Source organism: Lynx rufus, unplaced genomic scaffold (assembly GCF_022079265.1).
Source record: "Lynx rufus isolate CCGP_SWC_20201006 ecotype Redwood Valley unplaced genomic scaffold, mLynRuf1.p SCAF_2, whole genome shotgun sequence".
In the NCBI taxonomy this organism is placed as follows: Eukaryota; Metazoa; Chordata; class Mammalia; order Carnivora; family Felidae; genus Lynx; species Lynx rufus.
The window spans coordinates 118665605-118674053 of NW_025814834.1; positions in this window are offsets into that span (position 1 = coordinate 118665605).

Genomic DNA, 8449 nt, shown 5'->3' on the forward strand with positions numbered 1-8449 from the left:
AGTGCTTCCTTCCAAGGGACCAGAGGAGGTCCCCGAGGGAAAGGGAGTCAGTCTGCTCAAAATGACCTCCCGCAGGGGTGGGGGCCTTAGCAGAAGCAAGCTGGATGGGGGACTGCTGTGCCATACCTCAGGGTGAAGTATGGGGAAAGGGAAGGTCTCTGGGGAACCCACAAAAAAGTCCCTAAAAGAGCAATCAACTTTAACCAGCTGCAAGGTCCAGACAGCACCGGTTCGATCATTTCCACAGTACTTATCAACAAGGGTTGTGCTAATTTCCCTTCCTAATTCCTCTTTACTAATGTCCCTCCCCAAACTCCAGACCCTGAAGGGGTCAGAGATAGGTTGATACAATGGAAGAAGAGAAGAAGGAACATTCGAGGAGGAAAGAGAAGCCAAGAATGCTTCTCTTCCTCACCTTCAAATGTCAAACTTCTAGCCTACGGTCAGCCCAAGCGTGAGGAGGGAAGAAACTTCAAGGTTCAAGTTCTAATTCTTCTCTTGGACTGCCATTTTAATTCCTGATTGCCACTTTATTTTGTGACTTAAAAAGTGACTGAGTGCTTTTATTACCTCTGCCTTTGTCTCCTCTAAGGGCAAGGAAGAGACAGCCCTTGGTGAGATGTAAAGAGACAGTGGGGGGTCAAAAATGGATTTGCCTTAAGATTCCATTCTACCAGTTGTGCTTGTTCAATGGAAGTATTACAGGCAGAGAAACAGGAAAAGGAGCCTCCAGCAAAATTATGGAGGTAGCCAGATCCAAGTTTTATTTGGCAAAGGAGACATAGATAAATACATCTATCCCAGGAGTAGGGACAGCGTGAGGGAGGCTGTAAATATGGACAGGGAGCTGACTGGAAGGGCCTCCAGTGCCAAGCTAAAGAGTCACTTAAATACTAAAGTAAAATGTCAGTGTATTTGGTATTTATTTCACATAATGTATTTTAAGTACTTGAGATCAGTAAAACAAAGTATTTAATACATTACAAATACAAAAATTGATAATCGTAAGTAAAATGTAAATATACTGAATATATATTAAATATGCTCTAATATAAAGATAAAATGTTGCTTAAGCACTACATAAAGTTTAATTGAGAGTTAAAAATGAATTGAAATTGACAACAACAAAATGAAATAAAATTATGATCTTTTTTAAAAAGTGATTTTGGTCTTTCAATGATGTCATCATTGAGTTATGAAAAACTTTCCAGTTGCTGAAAGTTTCTTTCTGAATCTACACTGGTTAAGGGAATAATAAGGAGATAATTGTAAGCTGTTCTCAAATATTTTTCTCTGGCCTATGATCTTCAAACAATCCTATCTCTTGGGAGATAACTTTGAGGAAATTATGAGGGGGGCAATATTTTGCTTCTCTGCAGAAACAACAATTTTTTTATTAAAAATTTTTTTAATGTTTATTTTTGAGAGAGAAAGAGAGAGACAGAGAGACAGAGCATGAGCATGGGAGGGGCAGAGAGAGGGAGACACAGAATCTGAAGCAGGCTCCAGGCTCTGTCAGCACAGAGCCTGATGTGGGGCTTGAACCCTCGAACCCTGAGATCATGATCTGAGCCAAAGTCGGGCACTCAACCAACTGAGCCACCCAGGCACCCCTAACAATTTTTTTATTGGTTACAAGCTACAAGCCATATATATATATATATATATATATATATATACACACACACACACATATGTATATGTATATATGCATGTGTGTGTGTGTATCTTCCAAAAAAGTATTTCTCATTTGTTTTCATCTTCCTATTTTATCTTACCTAAGTAGAGATGTTAATGCAGATACCATATTAATGCCAATAGTGTCTGTTCATATTCCATTTGCTGGAAAGTCTTTGTAATAGATAAGAATCATTTCTGCATTAGAAGCTTTCCTTTGGTGGTTGCTATTTTCTTCTTTTGCTTGAAGTTTATGGAAGTATAGAAGACAGCTTTCTCAACAAGCTCACCTATAGTCAAAGTCTTTAAAAAAATTTTTTTTACATTTATTTGTTTTTGAGAAACAGAGTGAGACAAAGCGTGAGCAGGGGAGGGGCAGAGAAAGATGGAGACACAGAATCTGAAGCAGGCTCCAGGCTCTGGGCAAGCGGTCAGCACCAAGCCTGATGCGGGGCTCGAACCCACAAACTATGAGATCACGACCTGAGCCAAAGTCGGACGCTCAACCGACTGAGCCACCCAGGTGCCCCATCTATATAGTCCAAGTCTTAATGAAGCATGTCTGTGGTATGTCAAGACATAAATAATTGAGATTTTTTTTTAAACTCCTAAATTAACAGTATGACACCAACAGAAATACCAGTATTCCAGGTATAAAGCAGCACGGAATACCAGACTGGTGGGCCACTGAACGCTGATACCAAGAATCATCCTGTGGGCAAAGGGGAGCCAATACAAGTGTTTACACAAGGAAATGACGGAGGTACAGAGGCAGAGGTAGACATACCTAATTGGAGTTCTAAGAGCTGCAGGAGAGGATTAAGCCCACGTCCCTCTGCTGAAAGATGAGCAACTTCGCCGTGATCCCCTGACAAGGCGCACAGGGGGTTGATTAATAACAGGACGAAAGACGGCAGAAAGGTGTGGAAGACATCTGCTGTGTCCCCTCATCATCCATTGTCCCTTTGCTGCTGAGAACAGTTCTCTGAGTCTCCTTTGAAGAGCTGCTTTCACCCCTCTGCTTGTTTGCTTTGGGTGGGTTTCACTTACTTCCCCATCAACTCCAGGGATGGTCAGAAATGATTTGTTCAGAAATTAAGCATGTGTCCCAAATCTGGCAAGTGATTCTGAGGCCCAGGATCTCTGTTTGCATGAAGGGAAAAAAAGCTCATTGTTTCCAGCTAAGCTGAATGGGGAAGAGCGACGGCCACGGTGCAAACCAGGGGCAGCCTAGCAGTCGCCAGACAGTTTGAAGTTACACAGTTTGAGGCTCAAAGCAACAGAGAGAGAGAAATGAAGCTGGAGGCCGCAAAAGAAGCCAGAAACCATCTGTATGTCCTCTTTGGAAAAACATCCATTCAGGGCTTCTGCCCATTTCTTTTCATTAGAAACCAATGTTATCAGTGCTTCTAGCCAGCTAAGCCTGAGGCAGTTCTGAAGTTTTCCATAACGTGGGCTAATCATTTCCTCTCTTTTCTTTCCTCCTGTTAACCCAGCTTGAATCAAGTTTTCTGCCACTTGTGACCCAACAAGTGCTAAATGATATTCAAGAAAATAATCGAGGAAGCCATCAATCACTGAGGTGATAACAGGGAGAGAGAGACTTACTGGTGAGAAGTTCTGAAGGAAAACCAACGTTTTAATCTCACATGTTGGAGGGATACCACACACGCGATATAGCACACAAATTACTAACCCCTTCCCCAGCATAAGTTTAGCAGTATCTATCTGGGGCTCATATTATAGGTCCAGATGTTACACGGGCAGGGGCTCTAATTCAAACTACCCAGCAATCCAATTATAATTATGTACTTATGTTATATCTTTATAATTAATATGATAATACATAAGTAACATTATTATTTTCATTATTATTACTATTGATGGGTTTTCTCTTTTCCAAACTTATTGGGGAAAAGAGAAAACCCATCACTGGGGGAAATAATTTGTTGGAGGTGAAACTATCAATCTTACCTGCCTCAATGTGTGTCTTTACCTCCTTCTTCCCTATCTTGCTGGAAGAGGTGACCCTTAATGAAAGACATAACCCTCCTGTGGATGGCTGATCTTAATTGGAGAGGTGGGACTTCTCCTGTCCAAGGTGGATCCTTCCTCCTTTCTTTATCATACCTTCTCCCACCTCCTTAAGGGCTTTGTCCTATCAATGATTCCTTTTTTCTTGCTTCCTCTCTACTGGCAATTTTCTCCCATTTTTATAAAAAATCCCCCTGTACTAAAATAACGCCGTCCTAGACTATCAGTAGTTCTGAAAGTGTGATCTGAAGAGCTCCTATATCAGAATCACCTGGGGGTACTTGTCTAAAACTAAAATTACTAAAATTGCAGAGTCCTGGACCCCACCCTGATCTGTAAGACTCAATGGTGCCCTGGAACCTGCACTTTGACAAACCCTCCAGGTGATTCCAATGCACCAGGCAATGGTGCACTACCCTCACTTGTGTGTACTGTGAATATTTCACTTTCCCATGATCCTCAAATCTTCAAAAGCATCAAGCCTGGCTCCCTTCCCATACACATACTGATTTTGCAGAAAAAAGAAACCATTAAAGGAAAAAAAAAACCCTCTAATTCCCATATTATAAATGTAACTCCATTCATGGGGTGCCTGGGTGGTTCAGTCAGTTAAGCGTCTGACTTTGGCTCAGGTCATGATCTCACGGTTCATGAGTTCGAGCCCCGTGTTGGGCTCTGTGCTGACAGCGCAGAGCCTGGAGCTATGAGCTCTGTGTCTCTCTCTCTCTGTTTGCCCCTCCCCTGCTCAGGCTCTGTCTCTCTTTCTCTCTCAAAAATAAATAAACATTAAAAAAAAAAAAAAGAAACATAACTCCATTCACACACACCTACCCTTTCTACTTTTCCTCCTGTCAACATGGAAAATATGTACTTTCTCCTTCTGAGGCTAATTATGACATCTGAGTTCATTTGTCCCCTTTTCCTACCCTCCTAAGCGCTCCACTCGATCTACTATCCAGTCTCTTATATTTTTAACCTCTCCGTATCCACAGCCTTCTTTTTATCAACATTTAAACATATGTACAATTGACCCTCAGACAACACGGGGTTAGAAGTGCTGACCTCTCCCTCCCGGCGCCCGAAGTCAAAAGTCCACCTATAACTTTTGACTCCCCAAACAGTTAACTACTAACAGCCTACTGTCGACCAGGAGTGTTACTGGTAACACAAGCAGTCAGTTAACACGTAGTTTGTACGTTATGTGTATTAGGTACCGTAGGCTTACAATCAAGCAAACTAGTAAAAAGAAAATGTTATTAAGAAAAACATACAGGAGAGGGGCGCCTGGGTGGCTCAGTTGGTTAAGCATGCGACTTCACCTCAGGTCATGATCTCACAGTTCGTGAGTTGGAGCCCCATATGGGGCTCTCTGCTGTAAGCTCTGAGCCCACTTGAGATCCTTTGTCTCCCTCTCTCTCTGCCCCTCCCCCACATGCATGCACTTTTGTCTCTCTCAAAATAAATAAACATTAAAAAAATCATAAGGGAGGGAAAACACACTTACAGTATGTACTGTAATTACTGAAAAAACATCCATGTGTAAGTGTACACGCCCTGCTCACACCTGTGTTGTTCAAGGGTCAACTGTGCAAACATCTCCCATCTTCAAGACGATTCTCCCTTAACTTCATGAACCAAACACCTCCAGCGACTGTACTCATTCACCTCTTCTTCTCGGCTAAACTTCTTCAAGATGTCTACACTTATTGCCCACTTGCTGCCCACTTCTGTTTAATTCCCACCCCGCTATTTTCCTGCAACTTCTCTCACTAAAATGACCCCAAATTCCTTTGTCGTTAAATCCAGTGGACACTCAGTCTGCACGTTATCGGACCTTTCAGTTCTATTTGACACTGTCGTCCATTCCCTTCTTGGAACCTTGGCTTCCTTGATATCTCACTCTCTTCTTCCTATCTCTGTGCTGCTCCTTCCCACTTTCCTTCTCAGGCTTCTCTCCCTCTGCCCTTCCCTTAAACGGCGGGCTCCTAGAGTCCTGTCCTAGCCCCCTTTTTTTTGCTTGCCTCACTCTATCCACTCGCCCCATGAATCTTACCCAAGCCTATTGTTTCAGCTAATAACTAGGTGCAGAAGAACCTCATGTATACATTCCCATCTGAGCTCCAGACCCACACAACCAATTATCTAGAAGGCATTTCTACTTAGATGCCTCACAGGTACCTCACATCAGATATATTCAAAATTACCTTGGCAACTTCCGCTCAACCCCCTTCCAGGTAAAAAGGCATTCTCGTGGAGCTGCCCAAGTCAGGAATTTACCAGTGATCCTTGACTCCTTCCTCCCTCTCTCTCCTGTTAACTCCCTCCTAAATGTTTCACACTCGGAACAGCCTTTCCCCAATCTTGCTCCCTTCCCATCCAGGGTGATACCCTGGAAGAAAAGGCCACAGTTATACTGACCAAATATTTGCTGTAGTTAATTTAAAAGTAGGCTCCAAGCTTCCTGTCAACCCAGTAAAAATGAAGGAAAAGTAATCTTCATAGTTTGTAATCCTCGTTCTAAGGCTAACACGTTACTCTAAAAGAAATTTCTCAGGAGGAGATTTATATAGGGAGCAAAATGTGATGAAATGGACAATGTTCTCAACAGCATCCCTGTGATAGATCCTATAATTTCACTCGGCAGGTATTTTTGGAGTACTTACTATGAACCAGGCTCTGTGCTCACCATTGCACATAAAACAAGTGAATGTGGTTATTTATTATCCAATCTCATGATTAAAACCAATTTGGGCATCATGTTAAATGCCACTGTCTGCACACAATTTGGTGGGTTTCCCAAGCCATCCCTGCCTGATGGTAAAACTGGGGTCACAACAATAGCAGTTCAGTTCGTCCACCTCCTCCCCTCTCCCCCCGGGGCCATCCCCAGACCCTAGGGCATGACTTCACGATGTCTAGCCTTTCCTTTAAACCGCAGCTCACTTAAAAAAAAAAAAAATTATTAACAAACAAACAAATGGCACTTACCAGCAGTATCAGCACCACCATGCATCACGTACTCAATATTTATAGGACTCCCCAAGAGTTGTCGTATATGTGCTGACAAACAGTGCTCTCAGCCACCACACAGAATCTGTCATTTTCCAACCTAACCTGCTCTGGCTTCCTGCGGAGATCCACTGCTAAGATATCCCCAGCGCAGTCACCCCAACCACACATGTGTGTCCCGGCCAATGGGTGTCCCGCTGCTCTTGCTTAAATAGGTCCAAGGTGCTGCTCCTGATGCTTGACAAACTTGTGCTGAGGCTGCCAGAGTGGAGGGTGTGGGCTAGGGTGGCCTGTCCATTGTGGCCGAAGGTACTGGTTCCCAGATGCCAACGTTACATCATCTTAAAGCTTACCCTGATGTACTGAAGCTGCCGAAGCTGTTCAAATTATCAGGGTCCTTCCGCACAAAAGTTGTACCATGTTTTGCCACGCTGTGGAGAACAGATATCTCTAACTACGGGGATTATAGTTTCCAAAGCAGTGTTGTCTGGCACTCCCGGGGCCTATAGAAAAACAGCTTTCAGTTTGTACTCACATCAGGATGCACAATAAGACTTTGAAGAGAGTCCAACCAGGCAGGGGTGAGGCCAGGGGGAAAACTGTGACAATGAGCCCGTTCCAAAATCACCCTTCCCCCATAGTAGGGTATTCATAACCTTGCAGCTTGCTGAACAAGCTTAGATCCAGGTCAGAAGTCATACTCCGTAAGTATGTTGTCTTCAGATTTGGCCCAGTTTGATCCAGGACTAAAAATCAGAAGGAACTGGTTAGATGGCCTATATTCAGAGTCTTCTCACACAGGTCTCTCCTCTTAACTTGACCTTTGCCTTCAGACACAGCTGGTTCCATTATGTTCCTGTTGTCAAGATTTAGAACCCAGGCTTGAGGCAGTCCCATATGCAAGAGAAACCAGACCAACAGGTGCTTACAGGTCACACTGTCCTTTGTAAATTAAGGTGTTTAGTCACTGGGACACTCACAGGCAGGCCCTGGATTTTTCCACAAGAAATATTATGGATATAAGTGAGCTTAAAGTTCTACGTGTATGCGACAACTTGGGCCTCTTTGAATTCAGAAGGGGCCGTTTAATCTTTAATCTTGGTAAGTGAAGATTAAATATAAAACGCCTAGTGCCATCCTTCGCAAGGGGTGATCACTCAGTAAATTGGTGTCTGGGCTTTTAGCCTCACAGACCCCAGCTTCCAGGACGGAAGTGTCCTACACGCCTTAGACTCAAAATTACTCCCCTCTATCACCCAGTTCTACCCCAGTCTTCTCTTTTCCTACCTTATCGGCCAGGCAAAGTCGCGGATTCATTCCTACCAACTACATTGACCACCCAGTCCCGGAGACTTGGACCCTCAGCTACTGGGGAGCAAGATGCAAAGTCTGGGGCAAGAAATTACCTCCCAGCTCTGAGCCCGCCGCGCGCAGCCTTGTGGGAGTTGTAGTTCTCACAACTCAGAGCCTCCAAAGAGGCGTCACCGCGGGACTCGTTTTCCCGTGCTCCTCGGCGCGGATCCACTTGGGATTGGTCCCTGGGTGTTTGCAGTAGTAGTGTGCGAGCTTGCTGACCGAAAAGTGGAATCTGGTCCCCTGTGTTCGTGGAGTCTCAGCCGCCGAGGATCTCAGGGCTGGTTCCCGTCCCTTCGGAGCCCCGGAGGCCAAACTGGGATTACAAGTTTAAGGTTTCCTAGAGGGCGAAAGATAAGGAGCCGACCTCCCCCCC